General features: G+C 44.9%; 1 pseudogene; it reads left to right on the forward strand.

Moving 5' to 3' along the window:
• Positions 1–13752, forward strand: part of LOC112075060 (SH2/SH3 adapter protein NCK1 pseudogene) — a 58354-nt pseudogene extending 44602 nt beyond the window's left edge.
• The last annotated feature ends 7714 nt before the right edge of the window (positions 13753–21466 follow it).

Consider the following 21466-nt stretch of genomic DNA (forward strand, 5'->3'; position numbering starts at 1 on the left):
ATGCCGCTGAAAACTCCCCCGCATAATGCTGTCACCACCATAACTCACCGTAGGGATGGTGCCGAGTTTCATCAGCCTGAACACTTCGCATTCAGGCCAAAGAGTTGAATCTTGGTTTTTCATCAGACCAGAGAATCGTGTTTCTCATGGTCTGAGAGTCTTTAGATGCCTTTTGCAAATTCCAAGCTGGCTGTCATGTGCCTGTTACTGAGGAGTGGCTTTCTCTGGCCACTCTACACAAAGACCTGATTGGGTGGAGTGCTGCAGAGATGGTTGCTCCTTCTGGTAAGTTCTCCCATCTCCGCAGAGAACTCTGGAGCTCTGTCAGACTGACCATTGGCCTTCTGCCCGATTGGTCAGTTTGGCCGGCGGCCAGCTAGGAAGAGTCTCGTGGTTCCAAACTTCTCCATAAGAATGATGGAGGCCACTGTGTTCTTGGGGACCTTCAATGCTGCAGAATGGTTTGGTACCCTTCCAGATCTGTGCTTGACACAATCCTGTCTCGGAGCTCTAACGGACAATTCCTTTGACCTCATGGCTTGTTTTGTTTGACACACATATTATATAAACCTGTTATCTTTGTCATTATGGATATTGTGTGTAGATTACGGACCTAAAAGACGGACTGTCCTGAAATTGCCGAAACACAGGAGGGGTCAATCGATATCAACTGTCTTTACAAACTGGTTGTTCAGGCTTACGGGTACGCGTTGTGTGGTACGAGTTAACGTGTTGTGTAGGCACTACGAGTAACGCAGTTGTGTCAGGCCTACCGAGTAAGCAGTTGTGTCAGGACTACGAGTAACGCTGTTGTGTCAGGCTACCGAGTAACGTAGTAGCGAGCATCATTCATCAAATCAAAATGAAGTCTATCCATTGTCTGAGTCAAAATAACAGATCATGTGTAAACAGCACAGAAGAGAGAAGAGATAATGTGTAACAGCACAGAGAGATCATGTGTAAACAGCATAGAGAGATAATGTGTAAACAGCAAGAGATAGTGTAAACAGCACAGAGGAATTGGTAAACAGCAAGAGAGATAATGTGTAAACAGCAGATGAGAGAGATAAGTGTAAACAGCAGAGAGAGAGATCATGTATAAACAGCAGAGAGAGAGAGAGAGATAATGTGTAAACAGCAGAGAGAGAGAGATAATGTGTAAACAGCAGAGAGATCATGTATAAACAGCAAAGAGAGAGAGATCATGTGTAACAGCAGAGAAAGAGAGATAATGTGTAAAACAGCAGAGAGAGAGATATGTGCAGAGGCGAAGATATGTGTAAACAGCAGAGAGAGAGAGAAGATAATGTGTAACAGCAGAGAGAGATAAATGTGTAAACAGCAGAGAGAAGATCATGTATAAACAGCAGAGAGAGATAATGTGTAAACAGCAGAGAAAGAGAGATATGTGTAAACAGCAGAGAGAGAGATAATGTGTAAACAGCAGAGAGAGAGATAATGTGTAAACAGCAGAGAGAGATCATGTATAAACAGCAGAGAGAGATAATGTGTAAACAGCAGAGAAGAGAGAGAAGAGAGATCATGTGTAAACAGCATGGAAAAGAGAATCAATGTGTAAACAGCAGAAGAAGAGAGATCATGTGTAAACAGCAGAGAAAGAGAGATCTGTGTAACGCAGAGAGAGAGATTGAAACACAGAGAGAATCATGTGTAACGCAGAGAGAGAGATCATGTATAAACAGCAGAGAGAGATAATGTGTAAACAGCAGAGAAGAGAGAGAGAGAGAGAGAGATCATGTGTAAACAGCAGAGAGAGAATCATGTGTAAACAGCAGAGAAAGAGAAGATCATGTGTAACAGCAGAGAGAGAATCAGTAGCAGAGAATATAACAGCAGAGAGAGAGAGAGAGATAAGCGTAAACGCAGAGAGAGAGAGAGAGATAATGCGTAACAGCAGAGAGAGAGAGAGAGATGCGTAAACAGCAGAAGAGAGATATGGTAAACAGAGAGAGATAATGCGTAAACATCAGAGAGGAGAGATAATGCGTAACAGCAGAGAGAGAGATAATGCGTAAACATCAGAAGAAAGAGAGATAATGCGTAAACAGCAGAGAGAAGAGAGTAATGCGTAAACAGCCAGAGAGAGAAGATATGCGTAAACAGCAGATGAGATCATGTGTAAACAGAGAGAGAGAGATCATGTGAACAGCAAGGAGAGATCATGTGTAAACAGCAGAGAGAGATAATGTGTAACAGCAGATGAGAGGATAATGTGTAAACAGCAGAGAGAGATATGTGTAAACAGCAGAGAGAGATAAGTGTAAACAGCAGAGAGAGTAATGTGTAAACAGAGGAGAGATAATGTGTAACAGCAGAGAGAGATATGTGTAAACAGCAGAGAGAGATAATCTCGGACGGTTGTGAGATGACATGGATCAGTGATTGTCTCGATACATAGTACTACCCCTGACAGGAACACGCCGCGGTGAAGCTGTCTGGCTATCTTCTTTTTCGGCAGGGACTGGGAGACTAGTCAGGATCAAGGGAAAGATGAACAGAGCAAAGTACAGGAGATCCTTGATGAAAACCTGCTCCAGAGCACTCAGGACCTCAGACTGAGGCGAAGGTTCACCTTCCAACAGGACAACGACCCTAAGCACACAGCCAAGACCACACAGTAGTGGCTTCGGGACAAGTCTCTGAATGTCCTTGAATGGCCCAGCCAGAGCTCGGACTTGAACCTGATCGAACATCTCTGGAGAGACCTGAAAATAGCTGTGCAGCGACGCTCCCCATCCAACCTGACAGAGCTTGAGAGGATCTGCAGAGAAGATTGAGAGACAACACAGGTCTGCCAAGCTTGATGCTGTAATCACTGCCAAAGGTGCTTCAACAAAGTACTGAGTAAAAGKTCCGAATACTTATGTACATTTAATATTTCAGTTTTATTAAACCTGTTTTTGCCTGGTCATTATGAGGTATTTTGTGTAGATTGAAAGTAAAAAAACAACATTGAATCCATTTTAGAATAAGGATATAATGTAACCAAATGTGGAATAAGTCAACTGGTCAGAATTATTTCTGAATGCACTGTATGTAGCCTTTGTCATTCTTCTGAGGTGGAACCTAATCGTGCATTTCCTCTCTAAGACAGGAAATTACGTCGAAATAGTGGGGACAACTTCCTGTGGGGGGGGGGTCCTTTAAACATTTATGAAGGTTATTTTATTTTCATGACGGGTTTCATACATAACCGTTGATTACGTGGTTGTACGATCATTGTGAAGGCCTAACAGTGAGAGTCAGTGGACCTCTGTCTATTCTCAGTTGGTCTGGTACAGATGTTTGTGTCTATTTCTGGCATTCCCAACTCTGCAAAGGGTTATCCCTGGGGGTGGCTGGTTAACCAACTGATTTCACACAGTGTTGTTAGCCCTGTTCTCTCTCTACACTCTCTGCTCCCTCTTTCTACTCTCGGTTTTCTCTCTCTGTTTTCTCTCTCTGTTTTCTCTCTGTTTTCTCTCTCTGTTCTCTCTGTTTTCTCTCTCTACCCTCTCTGTTTTCTCTCTGTTTTCTCTCTCTGTTTTCTCTCTCTGTTTTCTCTCTCTGTTTTCTCTCTCTGTTTTCTCTCTCTGTTTTCTCTCTCTGTTTTCTCTCTCTGTGTTCTCTCTCTGTGTTCTCTCTCCTGTGTTCTCTCTCTTCCTCTCTGTGTTCTCCGTTTTCTCTCTCTACTCTCTCTGTTTTCCTCTCTCTTCCTCTTCTTGTTTTCTCTCTTCTACTCTCTGTTTTCTCTCTCTGTGTTTTCGCTCTCTGTGTTTTCGCTCTCTGTGTTTTCTCTCTGTTTTCTCTCTGTTTTCTTCTCTACACCTCTGTTTCTCTTTTTCTCTCTGTTTTCTCTCTCTACCTCTCTGTTTTTCTCTCTCTCCCCTCTTCTGTTTTCTCTCTCTACCCTCTCTGTTTTCTCTCTCTACCCTCTCTGTTTTCTCTCTCTACCCTCTCTGTTTTTCTCTCTCTACTCTCTCTCTGTTTTCTCTCTCTACCTCTCTCTGTTTTCTCCTCTCTACTCTCTCTCTGTTTTCTCTCTCTCTGTTCTCTCTGCTTTCTCTACTCTTTCATCTAATGACATGCATGTGAATCTCATGGTTTGAAGTGGAAGAGATTGACCTCATCATTACTTGTTAGAGACTGTATCTACTGGGGAGATGGAGGAGTAGAGACCTGTAGTATTAATCTACTGGGGAGATGGAGGAGTAGAGACCTGTAGTATTAATCTACTGGGGAGATGGAGGAGTAGAGACCTGTATCTACTGGGGAGATGGAGGAGTAGAGACCTGTATCTACTGGGGAGATGGAGGAGTAGAGACCTGTATCTACTGGGGAGATGGAGGAGTAGAGACCTGTAGTATTAATCTACTGGGGAGATGGAGGAGTAGAGACTGTAGTATTAATCTACTGGGGAGATGGAGGAGTAGAGACCTGTATCTACTGGGGAGATGGAGGAGTAGAGACCTGTATCTACTGGGGAGATGGAGGAGTAGAGACCTGTAGTATAATCTACTGGGGAGATGGAGGAGTAGAGACCTGTATCTACTGGGAGATGGAGGAGTAGAGACCTGTATCTACTGGGGAGATGGAGGAGTAGAGACTGTATCTACTGGGAGATGGAGGAGTAGAGACCTGTATCTACTGGGGAGATGGAGGAATAGAGACCTGTATCTATTGGGAGATGGAGGAGTAGAGACCTGTATCTACTGGGAGATGGAGGAGTAGAGACTGTATCTTGAGAGATGGAGGAGTAGAGACTGTATCTCTGGGGAGATGGAGGAGTAGAGACTGTATCTACTGGGAGATGGAGGAGTAGAGACCTGTTATCTACTGGGGAGATGGAGGAGTAGAGACCTGTATCTATTGGGGAGATGGAGGAGTAGAGACCTGTATCTACTGGGGAGATGGAGGAGTAGAGACCGTATCTACTGGGGAGATGGAGGAGTAGAGACCTGTATCTACTGGGGAGATGGAGGAGTAGAGACCTGTATCTACTGGGGAGATGGAGGAGTAGAGACCTTATCTATTGGGGAGTGGAGGAGTAGAACCTGTATCTACTGGGAGATGGAGGAGTAGAGACCTGTATCTACTGGGGAGATGGAGGAGTAGAGACCTGTATCTACTGGGGAGATGGAGGAGTAGAGACCTGTATTATTGGGGAGATGGAGAGTAGAACCTGTATCTACTGGGGAGATGCATCTCATCGTAAAGATCTTTCACCAGCCCTGTGTTACACTGGGAGGAAGCTGTGATCTCTCTCACCAGCCCTGTGTTACACTGGGAGGAGCTGTGATCTCTCTCACCAGCCCTGTGTTACACTGGGAGGAAGCTGTGATCTCTCTCACCAGCCCTGTGTTCACTGGAGGAAGCTGTGATCTCTCTCACCAGCCCTGTGTTACACTGGGAGGAAGCTGTGATCTCTCTCACCAGCCCTGTGTTACACTGGGAGGAAGCTGTGATCTCTCTCACCAGCCTGTTTACACTGGGAGGAAGCTGTGATCTCTCTCACCAGCCCTGTGTTCACTGGGAGGAAGCTGTGATCTCTCTCACCAGCCCTGTGTTACACTGGGAGGAAGCTGTGATCTCTCTCACCAGCCCTGTGTTACACTGGGGGAAGCTGTGATCTCTCTCACCAGCCCTGTGTTTCACTGGGAGGAAGCTGTGATCTCTCACCAGCCCTGTGTTACACTGGGAGGAAGCTGTGATCTCTCTCACAGCTGTGTTCCATGGGAGGAAGATGTGATCTCTCACCAGCCTGTGTTACACTGGGAGGAAGCTGTGATCTCTCTCACCAGCCCGTGTTGCACTGGGAGGAAGCTGTGATCTCTCTCACCAGCCCTGTGTTACACTGGGAGGAAGCTGTGATCTCTCTCACAGCCCTGTGTTACACTGGGAGGAAGCTGTGATCTCTCTCACCAGCCCTGTGTTACACTGGGAGGAAGCTGTGATCTCTCTCACCAGCCCTGTGTTACACTGGGAGGAAGCTGTGATCTCTCTCACCAGCCCTGTGTTTCACTGGGAGGAAGCTGTGATCTCTCACCAAGCCCTGTGTTAACGGGAGGAAGCTGTGATCTCTCTCACAGCCCTGTGTTTCACTGGAAGGAGATGTGATCTCTCACCAGCCCCGTGTTAACACTGGGAGGAAGCTGTGATTCTCTCACAGCCCCGTGTTACACTGGGAGGAAGCTGTGATCTCTCACCAGCCCGTGTTACACTGGGAGGAAGCTGTGGATCTCTCACCAGCCCCGTGTTTCACTGGGAGGAAGCTGTGATCTCTCACCAGCCCGTGTTTCACTGGGAGGAAGCTGTGATCTCTCTCACCAGCCCTGTGTTTCACTGGGAGGAAGCTGTGATTCTCTCACCAGCCCTGTGTTACACTGGGAGGAAGCTGTGATCTCTTCCACCAGCCCTGTGTTACACTGGGAGGAAGCTGTGATATCTCTCACCAGCCCTGTGTTTCACTGGGAGGAAGCTGTGATCTCTCTCACCAGCCTGTGTTGCACTGGGAGGAAGCTGTGATCTCTCTCACCAGCCTGTGTTGCATGGGAGGAAGCTGTGATCTCTCTCACCAGCCCTGTGTTGCACATGGGAGGAAGCTGTGACCTCTCTCACCAGCCCTGTGTTTCACTGGGAGGAAGCTGTGGATCTCTTTCACCACCCTGTCTTACACTGCGAGGAAGGTGTGTTCTCTCTCACACAGCCTGTGTTACAGCTGGGGGAAGCTGTGATATCTCACCAGCCCTGTGTTACACTGGGAGGAAGCTGTGCACCTTGTGATACCTAGACCATGTGCAACATTGTTGCGGTGGAGGGTGGTTGCAACGCTGTGAGAACTGCTGTAGTTTTGGTTTGCGTTCAATATGCACACTGCAGTGCACTGTTTCCTCTAACTAACCGACTGATTGACGCCGCCGTACTAGAGAGAAGCATTAGGTTAACACCGTTATGGTGTGAGAGTTAGGCTGCTAATCTGMCTCAGGGGAATTATACTGAACAAAAATATCAACCATTTTACTGAGTTACAGTTTATATAATGAAATCAGTCAATTGAAATACATAAATKTAAGCCCTAATCTATGGATTTGGCATGACTGGGAAGGGCCACAGCCATGGGTGGGCCTGGGAGGGTATAGGCCCACTCACTGGGGAGCCAGGCCCAGCATATCAGAATAGGTTATTCCCCACAAAACAGCTTTATTACAGACAGAAATACTCCTCAGTTTCGGGGCTCCTGAGTGGSGCAGTGGTCTAAGGCACTGTATCTCAGTGCTAGAGGCATCAATACAGACCCTGGTTTGATTCCAGACTGTATCACAACCGGCTGTGATTGGGAGTCCCATAGGGCGGCGGACAATTGGCCAAGCGTCGTTAGGGTTTGGCCGGAGTAGGCCATCATTGTAAATAAAAATGTGTTCTTAACTGACCTGCCTTGTTAAATAAAGGTCAAATAAAGGTCAAATAAATAAATACAATCAGCTGTCCGGGTGGCTGGTCTCAGACGATCCCGCAGGTAAAGATGCCGGATGTAGAGGTCCTGGGCTGGCGTGGTTGTGGGGCCGGTTGGACGTACTGCCAAATTCTCTAAAAGGACGTTGGAGGTGGCTTATGGTAGAGAAATGAACATTCAATTATCGGGCAACAGAATGTGACTGGCATAATGGGTGTGGTATGTGGAGGATGAGGGCTGCAGAAGAGATCTCAGATAGGGTGGATTGAGGCCTAAGAGGGTTTTATAAATAAGCATCAACCAGTGGTTCTTGCGACGGGTATACAGAGATGACCAGTACAGAGGAGTATAGAGTGCAGTGATGTGTCCTATAAGGAGCATTGGTGGCAAATCTGATGTCTGAATGGTAAAGAACATCTAGCCGCTCGAGAGCACCCTTACCCTGCCGATCTATAAATTATGTCTCCATAATCTAGCATGGGTAGGATGGTCATCTGAATCAGGGTTAGTTTGGTAGCTGGTATACGGCCGCTGGGTTAAACATTCTCTAGTCTATTGATGATCAGATATTTATCAGGTATATGTTTTTCCTGCTGAGGGGTGCCCTATACCTGCGCCCAGCGGGGAGTAGTTTAAAGTCCAGGTACAGGGGGGGCTTGGGTCTAAAATGATTTTGTGAGCCTTGCGGAGGGCCCTGACCTTAAAGATCTCATCCAGGCCTGTCTGTTTGACTCCAAGTACCTTGCTGAGGGCCCTGACCTTAAACATCTCATCCAGGCCTGACTGTTTGACTCCAAGTACCTTGCTTGCTGTGGTGATAATCCTTCTCAACATATTTCTCTCGCTGATAGTGGCATTGTCAAACCAACAAACAGTACCAAAAGTTTAAATACTCTCAATGAAAGATTTGTAAAACAGAGTCAGTATAGTACAGTCTACATTAAAAGATCCCAGCTTGTTGAAAGTACAGTCTCTGTTGGCTCTTTTTGTAGATCAGGTGTGTACATTTACTCCACTGAAGCTTATTGTCCAAGAGGACACCCAGATATCTCTCTTCCTCCACAATCTCTATGTTCTGACCTCTGATAGATGTTGCAGAGGTAGGTGTTGTATTATTGGGCCCAGGTCTTATTGTCCAAGAGGACACCCAGNCCTCCACAATCTCTATGTTCTGACCTCTGATAGATGTTGCAGAGGTAGGTGTTGTATTATTGGGCCCAGGTCTTATTGTCCAAGAGGACACCCAGGTATTTGTATTCCTCTACAATCTCTACGTTCTGACCTCTGATAGATGTTGCAGAGGTAGGTGTTGTACACTTCCTGAAGTCTATGCACATCTCTTTGGTCTTGTTTGGTATTGAGGACCAAGTGTGATTCCTCACACCACTCTACAAAGTCATCTAGGACCGGCCACGGTGTTCCTCGTCCTCATGCAACAGGCTGATCAAGGCCGTGTCTTCAGCGAACGTAACGAGGTGTCTGTCAGGATGGGTCAAATCAAAGTTTATTTGTCATGTGCGCCGAATACAACAGGTGTAGACCTGACAGTGAAATACTTACTAACCAATAGTGCAAAAAAATATTTTAAAAAGAAAATAAAGGTGTAGGTGTGTTTGGACCATTCTAGTTTGTTGTTGATGGAATTTGAAGCTCTCAACCTGCTCCACTACAGCCCCCGTTGATGAGAATGGGGACGTGCTCGGTGCTCCTTTTCCTGTAGTCCACAATCATCTCCTTAGTCTTGGTTACGTTGAGGGATAGGTTGTTATTCTGGCACCACCCGGCCAGGTCTCTGACCTCCTCCCTATAGGCTGTCTCATCGTTGTCGGTGATCAGGCCTACCACTGTTGTGTCGTCAGCAAACTTGATGGTGTTGGAGTCGTGCCTGGCCATGCAGTCGTGGGTGAACAGGGAGTACAGGAGCGGACTGAGCACGCACCCCTGGGGAGCTCCAGTGTACAACTATTAGTGTACAAGATATACAGGAGTGGGTACAAAACACATCCCTGAGGAGAGCCTGTGTTGGTATTGCACGTGGGGACCTATTTTGACTCGCTGTGAGCGTTGGCTCAGGAAGTCCAACAGCCATAAAACCAGCCCCCCATCTAAGGAGAAGTCCCGAATGAGTCTCTGTGCCAGAATGTAGGGCTGGATTGTGTTGAAGGCAGAAGAAAAGTCAACAAACAGAACCCTGACATGGGATTTGGCACCCTCTAGATGTCTATAGACCATGTTGAGGAGGGTAAGAATGGCATCATCAACTCCTCTGCTAGGCTGATAGGCAAACTGAAATCGGTCAAGAAACTTCTGGGTGACTTTTCACTGTTTCTCAAGGTATTTCATKACTAAGGATGTCAAGGCGACAGGGCAGTAGTCATTCAGCACAGAGGGATTAGATGCTTTAGCAATTGGTATAATTATTGATTTTTTCCCACAGTACTGGCACGTGTTCCTGGTCGAGTGAGGATTGGAAAATGTTTGTAAAAACACCAGCCAATTGTTCAGCACAGTGCTTTAACACATGTCCACTTATTTTGTCTGGGCCTTGGCTTTTGTATGTGTTACATCCCCTGAACAACTTTAACACATCAGACTGTTTAACAACAACTAGTATCCTCCATAGTAGATCAGCTTTTCCAGCTGTTCTGAACAGACTCTGACAGTTGTGGGACGATTGATCCCAAATTCATACAACCAGTAGGCCTAGGCTACTTAAACCTCTAGGCTAGGTTGGACGGTAGCGTCCCACCTGACCAACATCCAGTGAAAGTGCAGGGCGCCAAGTTCAAACTACAGAATTGTAAATATTTAACATTCTTGAAAATACACATGCAATATGTCAAAATAAAGCTTAACTTCTTGTTAATCCAGCCGCGGTGTCAGATTTCAAAAAGGCTTTACGGTGAAAGCACAACATGCGATTATCTGAGGACAGCACCCCACCATACAAATGCATAACAATCATTTTCAAACAGGCAGGTTGCGACACAAAAGTAAAAAATAATGATATAATTCATGCCTTACCTTTTGAAGATCTTCTGTTGGCACTCCAATATGTCCCAGAAACATCACAAATGGTCCTTTTTGTTCGATAAACTCCTTTTTTATATCCCCAAAATGTCCATTTATTTGGCGCGTTTGATTCAGAAAAACACTGGTTCCAACTCGCACAACATGACTACAAATGATCTAATAAGTTACCTGTAAACTTTGTCCAAACATTTCAAACAACTTTCCTAATCCATCCTTAGGTATCCTAAAACGTAAATAATCGATCAAATTTAAGACTGAATATACTGTGTTCAATAGCGGATAAAGTCAAAGTGGAGCGAGCTACAGGTCGCGCGCCCCAAACAAGAGTCCACTTGGCTTGACTCTCATTCTGAATAGCCGTACTTCTTCATTTCTCAAAGGAAAAACATCAACCAATTTCTAAATACTGTTGACATCTAGTGGAAGCCATAGGAACTGCAACCAGGTGCTTCATAAATCTAGTTTACCATAGAAAACAAATTGAAAACACAGTGAACTCCCCAAAAAATATTCTTGGATAGTTTGTCCTCTGGGTTTTGCCTGCCATATTAGTTCTGTTATACGCACAGACCTAATTTTAACAGTTTTAGAAACTTTAGAGTCTTTTCTATCCAAATCTACCATTATTATTATATGCATATCCTAGCTTCTGGGCCTGAGTAGCAGGCAGCTTACTTTGGGCACGCTTTTCATCCGGACGTCAAAATACCGCCCCCTATCCCAAAGAAGTAAGGAAAAACGTAAGTCTGATGCAACCGATCAGAACTTGAGCTTAAAATGTTGGACTATTATTTGGCCACTTAAGTGCAGCATTGTACACGAGGCAGTAGGCTACGGCTACGTGCAGCTGTTCCTTCCATAATGCAATTAGTGGAAAACACTGTCAAAGCGCACTGCATGTGAGTGGTTTCATGGGACAGAGATGAAAACATCCGTTAGACATTTAGAAAGAGGGAGAGATCTAAAGATGCAACAACTAGCATGGCTTGCTAATATGACTAGGATTATCATCAACTAACATGGGATGTTGATGTGACTAGGTCTATCAACAACTAGCATGGCTTTGCTAATATGACTAGGTTTATCAACAACTAGCATGGGTTGCTAATATGACTAGGTTTATCAACAACAGCATGGGTTGCTAATATGACTAGGATTATCAACAACTAGCATGGGTTGCTAATATGACTAGGATTATCAACAACTAGCATGTTGCTAATATGACTAGGTTATCAACAACTAGCATGGGTTGCTAATATGACTAGTTTATCAACAACTAGCATGGGTTGCTAATATGACTAGGATTATCAACAACTAGCATGGCTTGCTAATATGACTAGGTTATCAACAACTAGCATGGTTGCTAATAGATAGGATTATCCACAACTAGCATGGCTTGCTAATATGACTAGGTTTATCAACAACTAGCATGGGATGCTAATATGACTAGGATTATCCACAACTAGCATGTCCTGCTAATATGACTAGGTTTATCAACAACTAGCATGTCCTGCTAATATGACTAGGTTTATCAACAACTAGCATGGCTTGCTAATATGACTAGGATTATCAACAACTAGCATGGGATGCTAATATGACTAGGATTATCAACAACTAGCATGGGATGTTAATGACTAGGTTTATCAACAACTAGCATGGGATGCTAATATGACTAGGATTATCATCAACTAACATGGGATGTTGATGTGACTAGGTCTATCAACAACTAGCATGGCTTGCTAATATGACTAGGTTTATCAACAACTAGCATGGGTTGCTAATATGACTAGGTTTATCAACAACTAGCATGGGTTGCTAATATGACTAGGATTATCAACAACTAGCATGGGTTGCTAATATGACTAGGATTATCAACAACTAGCATGGCTTGCTAATATGACTAGGTTTATCAACAACTAGCATGGNTTATCAACAACTAGCATGGGATGCTAATATGACTAGGTTTATCAACAACTAGCACGGGATGTTAATGACTAGGTTAGTGCCTTTGGCTACTGGACAAGGAAAGAAAGTTTATTCTAAAAGAATTGCATACAGGTCTCAGAGGTGGGTGGTATAAGGTGATTTGGTACCAAAACGGATGGCACTGTGATAGACTGCATCCAGTTTGCTGCGTAGAGTGTTGGAGGCTATTTTGTAGATGACATCGTCGAGGATCGGTAGGATAGTCAGTTTTACTAGGGTAAGTTTAAGTTTGGCGGCGTGAGTGAAGGAGGCTTTGTTGCGAAATAGGAAGCCGATTCTAGATTTGATTTTGGATTGGAGATGTTTAATATGAGTCTGGAAGGAGAGTTTACAGTCTAGCCAGACACCTAGGTATTTGTAGTTGTCCACATATTCTAAGTCCGAACCATCCAGAGTAGTGATGCTAGTCGGGTGGGCTGGTGCAGGCAGGGATCGGTTGAAGAGCGTGCATTTGGTTTTACTAGCGTTTAAGAGCAGTTTGAGGCCACGGAAGGAGTGTTGCATGGCATTGAAGCTCGCCTGGAGGTTAGTTAGCACAGTGTCCAAGGAAGGGCCAGAAGTATACAGAAAGGGGTCGTCAGCGTAGAGGTGGATCAGGCAATCGCCCGCAGCAAGAGCGACACTCAACTAAAACAGCCTATGATTTGACATTGCGAAAGCCATTTTAGAAACAACTGAATGCTGAAGGAGCTGTGCAGATATATCTTATTGAAACGGGGATAGGCCTACCTCTCGTTGGCGCACTCTCCCACACTGTCCGCACAGTTATCTGCCAGTCACACAGGTCCCCAGGTCTAAACCGTATTTCTTCTCTCTCCCCAGGTCCAGAGGTCCAAGATGACAGAAGAGGTGATTGTCATCGCCAAGTTTGACTACCTGGCTCAGCAGGACCAGGAGTTGGACATTAAGAAGAACGAGCGTCTGTGGCTGCTGGACGACAGTAAGTCCTGGTGGAGGGTCCGTAAYRCCACCAACAAGACCGGCTTCGTACCCTCYAACTAYRTCGAGAGGAAGAACAGCGCCAGGAAGGCATCCATCGTCAAGAACCTCAAAGACACACTAGGTCAGAAACTGTCCTAACCTTAACCTCAGTCACACTAGGTCATAAACTGTCCTAACCTTAACCTCAGTCACACTAGGTCAGAAACTGTCCTAACCTTAACCTCAGTCACTCTAGGTCAGAAACTGTCCTAACCTTAACCTCAGTCACTCTAGGTCATAAACTGTCCTAACCTCAGTCACTCTAGGTCAGAAACTGTCCTAACCCTAACAGGAGTATATTTGTATATAATATAATGAGATTCACAATACACATAATGGGCATAAGTTGAGTGATTTAGAGAAAAAGGGGAGGTGCTAGAGTTGAGTGATGTAGAGACAAGGGGAGGTGCTAGAGTGATGTAGAGAAAAGGGGAGGTGCTAGAGTTGAGTGATACAGAGAAAAAGTCATGGTAAATTTGAACTTTTTCTCATCAAATGCAACGATAACAAAAATTTTAATAGACAGTTACTTTACATTAGGCGGCAAGGCTCTCGAATGTCCCCCCCCAGTAAGACTTGATTAATAAAGTAAGCTATTTCATGTAATAAATACAGGAAATGTATGGTTGATATTTTGAATTGCAACTTGTTAAAATAGGATCCAGAATGATCCGGTGGATTTAGTCTGTTCAGAGAATTTGGCAACATCTTTGTGCATATTGGCCTGTAGGCGATGTTATTCACCACCTGAGGAAGTGGGAACTAGGAATGCACATTTCAGTCCATTTTGCTGCTGACTAACCGGTCAATAAACGTAACATTTTTTCCCAACAATAAAATGACTCAACCACTAGAAAATACTATGCTTCATTGAGATTAATGGACCATATGTATTGTGATTCTCATGATACCGTATTGTGGTTCTCATGATACCGTATTGTGGTTCTCATGATACCGTATTGTGGTTCTCATGATACCGCATTGTGGTTCTCATGATACCGCATTGTGGTTCTCATGATACCGTATTGTGGTTCTCATGATACCGTATTGTGGTTCTCATGATACCGTATTGTGGTTCTCATGATACCGTATTGTGGTTCTCATGATACCGTATGTATTGTGGTTCTCATGATACCGTATGTATTGTGGTTCTCATGATACCGTATGTATTGTGGTTCTCATGATACCGTATGTATTGTGGTTGTCATGATACCGTATGTATTGTGGTTGTCATGATACCGTATGTATTGTGGTTGTCATGATACCGTATTGTGGTTCTCATGATACCGTATTGAGATTCTCATGATACCACATTGTGGTTCTCATGATACCACATTGTGGTTCTCATGATACCGTATTGTGGTTCTCATGATACCGTATGCATTGTGGTTCTCATGATATTCTCATTGTGATTTCCATTATATTTTGGGGGGGGAAACCAGGCCCTGATCTGTGGGTTTTATTTTCCTCCCTGGTCATAGGTCTAAGCGATGTCAAAATATGTAGAATTTCAGGAAATTAGCTTTAAAACAGTATAATTTTCCTGGGGGGAGGACCCCAGACCCCCTGTCTAGGGGTTGTACTGGGGGCAATGAAATTCACATAGCAATTCTCACTCTAAGCTTTTTTGAAAAGTTGGCAGCCCTACATGCATAGTAATCATTTTATATTTAACCGATTTATAGCAGTAGGCAGACTATACAATAGTCATGTAAACACCTTACTCTGCTTATCATAATCGGCTTAAGGTCAAAGTAAGCATACGTCAATTAAAAGACCAGATTTTCTCAGCAATCTTTTGAATTATTATGACTTTTTTTTGTTTGTTATTTGCTGTGCAATGAAAGCACATGTTTTACTCCAGTACCATCTTTTTGAGGAGCTGCTTTCATGCTGTCTGACAGGAGGCCATTCTGCTCCTCAGACTGGGTTCTGTATGCTGTGTGGTTGTGAGGAAGACGAACAAAAATAGACACGTGTTAATTTCATTCCACAAAATTATGCAAAATAACCTATAGACCGATGAGAATCACTGGTCAAAATGTCCCGTGTCTAACCGGTTAACCATTAACACCCCTAGTGGGAACTCAAAACACTTAGCAGGATTGCTAACTGTAAATATAATACTGTTGCTATATAGCCATGTAGGCTAATTTATCTGCCAGGGAAATCTGACCATAACTATATTCTCCTGATTCCTGCTTACAAGCAAAAACTACTCAAAAACTAATCAGCTCTGATTTTAGCTCAGTGTGGATGTTGCCTGTAATCCATGGCTTCTGGTTGGGAAATATACGTACGGTCACTGTGGGGACGACGTCCTCGATGCACTTATTGACGAAGCCGGTGATTGAGGTGGTGTACTCCTCAATGACATCGGATGAATCCCGGAACATATTCCAGTCCTGTAGCTTCCGCGTCGTCTGACCACTTCCGTATTGAGCAAGTCACTGGTACTTCCTGCTTGAGTTTTTGCTTGTAAGCGGGAATCAGGAGGATAGAATTATGGTCAGATTCGCCAAATGCAGGGCGAGGGAGATGTTTGTCTTTGTGTGTGGCGTGAAGGTGGTCTCAAGTTTTTTTTCTTCCCCTCTGGTTGCACATGCCGGTAGAAATTAGGTAAAATGGATTTGTTTTCCTGCGTTAAAGTCGCCGGCCACTAGGAGCGCTGCTTCTGGATGAGCATTTTCTTGTTTGCTTATGGCCTTATACAGGTGGTTGAGTGCAGTCTTAGTACCAGCATCGGTTCTGTACCACCACTCATTCATATATTTTTATGTACATATTCTTCATCCCTTTACACTTGTGTGTATAAGGTAGTTGTTGTGAAATTGTTAGGTTAGATTTCTCGTTGGATATTACTGCATTGTCGGAACTAGAAGCACAAGCATTTCGCTACACTCGCATTAACATCTGCTAACCATGTGTATGTGACAAATAAAATTTGATTTGGTTTTTGGTGGTAAATAGACAGCTACGAATATATAGATGAAGACTCTTGKTAGATAGACTCTTGGTAGGTAGTGTGGTCTACAGCTTATCATGAGGTACTCTACCTCCAGGCAAGCAGTACCTCGAGACTTGTTTAATATTAGACATCGCTCACCAGCAGTTATTGACAAATAGACACACACCCCCGCCCCTCGTCTTACCAGACGTAGCTGCTCTGTCCTGCCGATGCACTGAGTAGCCAGCCAGCTCTATATTAGCTGTGTCGTCATTCAGCCACGTCTCGGTGAAACATAAGATATTACAGTTTTTAATGTCCCGTTGGTAGGATAGTCTTGATCATAGATTGTTCAGTTTGTTTTCCAATAATTGCACGTTGGCCAATAATACGAAGGGTAGTGGGGGTTTACCTACTCATTGGCGAATTCTTACAAGGCACCACGCCCTCCTCCCCCATTTTCTCAGTTTTTTCTTCACGCTGATGACGGGGATTTGGGCCTTGTCTCGTCAAAGCACTATATCCTTTGCGTCGGACTCGTTAAATAAAAAGTCTTTGCCCAGTTCGAGGTCAGTAATCGCTGTTCTGATGTCCAGAAGCTCTTTTCGGTCATAAGAGAGCAGGTAGCAACAACTTTATGTACAAAATTAGTTACAAACAATGCAACGAAACAAACAGATAGCGCTGTTGGTTAGGAGCCCGTAAAACAGCAACCATCCCCTCCGACAGCATTCTCTAATGACTCATGCCAGAAACCCTAGACCCACTCCAATTCTCAAACCGCCCCAACAGATCCACGCACTCTCAATCACACTCCACACTGCCCTTTCCCCCCTGGACAATAGGAACACCTATATGAGAATGCTATTAATTGACTACAGCTCAGCGTTCAACACAATAGTGCCCTCAAAGCTCATCACTAAGCTTAGGACCCTGGGACTAAACACCTCCCTCTGTATCTGGATCCTGGACTTCCTGGCAGGTCGCCCCCAGGTGGTAAGGGTAGGCAACAACACATCTGCCATGCTGATCCTCAACACTGGGGCCCCTCAGGGCTGCGTGCTTAGTCTCCTCCTGTACTCCCTGTTCACCTACGAATGCGTGGCCAAGCACCATTCCCGAGTTTGCTGACGACACAACAGGCCTGATCACTGACAATGATGAGACCACCTATAGGTAGGAGGTCCAAGTGTGCAAGGACCAACAACATGATCAAGACAAAGGAGCTGATTGTGGACTACAGGAAAAGGAAGGATGAACAGTCCCCAATTAACATCAACGGGGCTGAAATGAAGCTGGTCGAGAGTTTCAAGTTCCTTGGTGTCCACATCACCAACAAACTATCATGGTCCAAACACACCAAGACAGTTGTGAAGAGGGCACTTTTTCCATCTCAGGAGACTGCAAAGATTTGTCATGGGACCCCAGATCCTCAAAGTTCTACAGCTGCACCATCGAGACTTCCTGACCGGTTGCATCACTGTCTGGTATCGCAACTGCTTGGCATCTGACCGTAAAACGCTACAGAGTGTTTTATTTTTTACCATTATTTAACTAGGCAAGTCAGTTAAGAACAAATTCTTATTTTCATCGATGGCCTAGGAACAGTGGGTTAATTGCCTTGTTCAGGGGCAAAACGACAGATTTGTACCTTGTCAGCTCGGGGATTCGATCTTGCAACCTTTCGGTTACTGGCCCAACGCTCTAACCACTAGGCTACCTGCCGCCCCAGTACATCACTGGGGCCAAGCTTCCTGCCATCCAGGACCTATATACTAGGCGGTCTCAGTGGAAGGCCCAAAAAGTCACCGAAGTCATAGACCACGGCAAGCGTTACCGGAGCGGTACCACGTTAAGTCTAAGTCCAAAATGCTCCTTAATGGCTTCTACCCCCAAGCCATAATACTGCTGAACAATTAATCAACTGGCCACCTGGACTATTTGCATTGCTGCTACTCTCTGTTTATTATCTATGCATCTATACTTTACAAATTACCTCGACTAACCTGTACCGCCGCACATTGACTCGGTACCGGTACCCCCTGTATATAGCATCGTTATTATGTAATTTTCTTGTTACTTTTTGATTCGATTTGTTTTTTTTACTCTAGTTTATTTAATAAATATTTTCTTAACTCTATTTCTTGAACTGCATTGTTGGTTAAGGGATTGTATTCGGCATTTCACAGTAAGGTGTACACCTGTTGTATTCGGCGCATGTGACAAATAACATTTGATTAATGTAGGCTAATGTCCTACTAAAACTTTCCCGTGTTAAGCCTAGACTACTTGATGTAGCTGTACGGCGCGGCCTACTCCGGGTCAGAACCGTACGGCGCGGCCTACTCCGGGTCAGAACCGTACGGCGCGGCCTAMTCCCGGTCAGAACCGTACGGCGCGGCCTACTCCGGGTCAGAACCGTACGGCGCGGCCTACTCCCGGTCAGAACCGTACGGCGCGGCCTACTCCCGGTCAGAACCGTACGGCGCGGTCTACTCCGGGTCAGAACCGTACGGCGCGGCCTACTCCGGGTCAGAACTGTACGGCGCGGCCTACTCTGGGTCAGAACCGTACGGCGCGCTGCTGCTGCTCTCTCCCCCTCCGCTCCGCTGAGACTAATGCTGTGTTCAAAAAAGCTGGGAACTCGTAAGTCTCCGACTTCAGTGCGTTCAACAACTGGGAACTCTGAGAAAATGAGATCCGACTGGGGAAAAATGGTTTTGAACGGTCATCCAACTCGGAATTCCAAGTAGAAAACATTTTTCTAGAGTTCAAGTCATGATTTGACCCCCCCCCCCCACGATTGTGTTGCGGCGGGTTATTGAATTGTGTTGGCGGTCGTGTATTGTGTTGTGCCCGGGGGGGTGTTGTTGGGGGAATGGTGTTTTGGGGTGTGTTTGGGTGTTTGGGGTGTTGTTGGGTGTGGGTGGCTGGGGTGTGTTGTTGTGTTGGGGTTGTGTGTGTTGTGTTGTATGGGTGTGGTGTTGTGTTGATTGTTTGTCTTTCGTCTATGGCCACCGGGAACAGAGGTCTTACCTGGACTTGAAGAACGCACTGCCACCTTTACAGGTTCCAACTATAGCCTCCGGAATTCAACCATGTTGTCCCAGAGTCTCTCCACCTTTACAGGTTTCCAACTATAGGTGATGTGTATAGTAGTCTCAGTGGTGATGTGGATAGTAGTCTAGGTGGTAGTGTAAAGTGAGTGATGTATAAGTAGTCTCGGTGGTAATGTGTTATAAGTAGTCTAGTGGTGCATGTGTATAGTAGTCTAGGCGATGGTGTGAGTGATAATAGTAGTTCTATGGTGTAGGTCGTAGTATAGTTTGTCTAAGCGTGGCTGATGTCTATAGTAGTCTCGGTGGTATGTGATTATAAGGTGGTGATGTGTATAGTAGTCTAGGTGGTGATGTGTATAGTAGTCTAGGTGGTGATGTGTATAGTAGTCTAGGTGGTGATGTGTATAGTAGTCTCGGTAGTGATGTGTATAGTATCCTGGCTACTTGGCGTCAGAACCAGATCTTCTCAAACCCAGGAAACCCTAAACCCAAAGGCATTGAGTCCTGACCCTCCTCACGTGATGCGTAACTTCATGCCTGGCTGGGGAGCTGTGCACGCTGTGATTTATGTCAACATTCATTTTTAGAAGCGCTGCGCACAGGCATAAAAGTTGTAATTTATTCGGAAGTCTACTAAAGTGAATCTTTTGTCCTTTTTGTTGGCCATTTGCATTGTTTTGTTCACAAGCTAGGTTGGTTTTAAAAGTTTTAGCGAAGACACATCGGCTACTAGTAAAATTCTCATATCTCACTGGCACACTGTTTGAGTCCCTTCGTTGCCACGGTATCCTCCTGCCCTTTAAGTGGGCAGCTGAACACTTGTCTCATCTGTGATATTTAGGCTAAAAGACTCAGGTCAATAAAATGTAGCAATATACCACATCACTTCTTACTATTTAACGTTTTAGAAACATTACATAGCATGCTTTTTGCTGTAAGAATGACACAAAAATATTTGGCCTGGTAAAAAAATCTGAGAAGATGTTAGATTTTTTTAAATCTACCTTCCGCAGTGGCTGGTGGATAAAATGAATTAATCTATATTGTTATCAAAGCTTGAGTTCTGAAATATAATATGGTCTGAGAAGAACAATCTTGGCAGGCCAGGCACACAGCCAATATGCTGTGATAATGTACGAGACTTACTACAGAACTGTTTGTGTTAGGTCAATGTTACATTTTAAATGTAGATCTCGGCTTGCTTTTTGACTGCGAAAGGTATCTTTACTCAAAAGGTTATATAGAGGATAACTGTAGGTTGGTTACCGCTAGAGGATAACTGTAGGGTGGTGACCGCTAGAGGATAACTGTAGGTTGGTGACCGCTAGAGGATAGGCTGTAGTCCGTGACCGCTCGAGGTGATAACTGCTAGGTTGCGTGGAACCGCCTAGAGGATAACACTGTATGGTACTGGTGCACCGCTGAAGGAGGATGAACTTGTAGGTTGGTGAGCGGCTAGAGGATAACTGTAGGTTGGTGGACCGTGACGGTACTGGTAGGGTGGACGCATGAGATAACTCTTAAGGTTTGGTGACCGCTAATACGGTTGGTCCGCTAGAGGAATACTGTAGGTGTTGGTGACGCGGCTAGACGATAACTTGTTAGGTTGTGACCACTAGAACGGAGTACCTGTAGGTTGGTGACCACTAGGATGTGTTCGTAACGCACTGGATAATAGGGTTGGTGACATCTCAGAGATAACTGTCGGTTGGTGACCACTTAGAGATAACTGTAGGTTGCGTGACCACTAAGGATAACGTGTAGGTTGGTGACGCATAGAGAATAACTGTAGGGTTGGTGACGCGTAGAGGATAACTGTTAGGTTGGTGAAGCCCGCTAAGAAGAGGATAACTGTAGGTTCGGTGACCGCTAAAGGACTAACTGTAGTTGGTGGACCGCTAGAGGAATAATGTAGGTTGTGGTGAACACTGAGTTTGGCACTAGAGGATAACTGTCAGGTTGGTGACCGCTAGAGGATAACTGTAGGTTGGTGACCGCTAGAGGAAT

The sequence above is a fragment of the Salvelinus sp. IW2-2015 genome, unplaced genomic scaffold (assembly GCF_002910315.2).
Source record: "Salvelinus sp. IW2-2015 unplaced genomic scaffold, ASM291031v2 Un_scaffold2967, whole genome shotgun sequence".
NCBI lineage: Eukaryota > Metazoa > Chordata > Actinopteri > Salmoniformes > Salmonidae > Salvelinus > Salvelinus sp. IW2-2015.